We start from the raw sequence: 1,468 nt of genomic DNA on the forward strand, positions 1-1,468 counted from the left end.
CCGTTGCTAGAGAGTTATTATGTCACAAGTCTGTTCTATGAGTCAATCTCTTATTTGACCTCACTACAGCATGTGGCTCAAAATGCATGTGCGAATAGGTCGACCTGAATTTGGCTGAGTAAGAAGCGTTGAGTCTCACCACATAGTACTTGAGTCTTTGGCTTTATACCTATTAGACTGGACATTGTTTCGTTGGCCACATTTCGAACCCTAATCAGTTTGCAGCTGTGCCTCTGCTTTCCGTAACAAACCGACTGATGCAGAATTACAGGATAGAATGAAGTAAGCATTTTTTACAGGAGGTTAATTTGAAAAGCATAAAGAAATTTACCTTTACAATTTCAAATCTGAATGCCTAAATTTAAGAGCGAATGGAGGGTTAATCTAGGGTCTCTAATTGAAGCATCGCCACAAAATTTATGGACGGGTTTTCCATGAGCCCTCAACTAGGTATGCCTTCAAACTCGTGCATGCTTAACTCAGCATTAAAAATATAGTGCCAAATCCACTAGTAGTGTGCAGTCAAAACCTAAGCCTAACCATGGCGATCCAGTGGGATTGGAAACTATCGTTAACTGCTTTCATTTTAACTATTTGTAGGATTTTCGGATGAGAGCAATTGTGGCATTATGCAGTCTCTCTACTTTCCCACATCTTGCCTGCAGCTCAGTGGCCACCTTATACCAAAAGAATGTTTTCCGCATGAGCAAAGAAGTAGCGAGACTAACCCTTGAGGGGATTGCACTTTGCCGATGCAATTATCAGTGATCGGCAGGACTTCTTACGAATTGTATGTAGTGAGATGCATGCAATACGAGTTCTCGCCCTTGGATTGTTTGGTATTTGGAGTCTTCTTTGCACTCTAAAGAAGTTATGAGGGGATTCGCTGTCACAGTGCTATTGAACCACGCATTACCTTCCTCCAGCATTTTAACACCTTGGTGCTACGGATATTTGGGGTGGAATACCGTCGGTACTCAAATGATGCACAGCAGTATTTTTTATGGTGTTATTGGTATACAAGCTAGCATTATTAAAGTTGGGTTAGGGCTAGGGTTTAATGGCGACATCACCGAAGAAGGAGTAAAAAATTCATTTAATTCTGGGAATAAAGTAATTCAGAAGGGCAGATTAGCCAGGGGTAAGTTAATACAATCTAGATGTATGCGTGCCTGTGGCGTAAAGCAAAGCAAAATCGGACACAAAAATAATTTTGAAAAAGGCTGACAACCTCTTGGGAGAGAACTCGCTCAAATTGAGGTGTTACTTTAAGAGTGGGGGGATTGCTCAGATTGCGGATTATAGTAAAAGCATCATGAAAACTGATGTTGCTGTTGAAAGCAATTCAGGATCGGACTCTGCTAGGGAGGAAATAACATTACATAGTCGTTCATAAATGTTCTTTCTGTGTCTACAACACAAAAAATCTTCATAATTACAGTTTTTCTTCAGCCAACATTATTAGAAC

This window comes from Echinococcus granulosus (genome assembly GCF_000524195.1).
Source record: "Echinococcus granulosus chromosome Unknown EG_S00275, whole genome shotgun sequence".
Lineage (NCBI taxonomy): Eukaryota > Metazoa > Platyhelminthes > Cestoda > Cyclophyllidea > Taeniidae > Echinococcus > Echinococcus granulosus.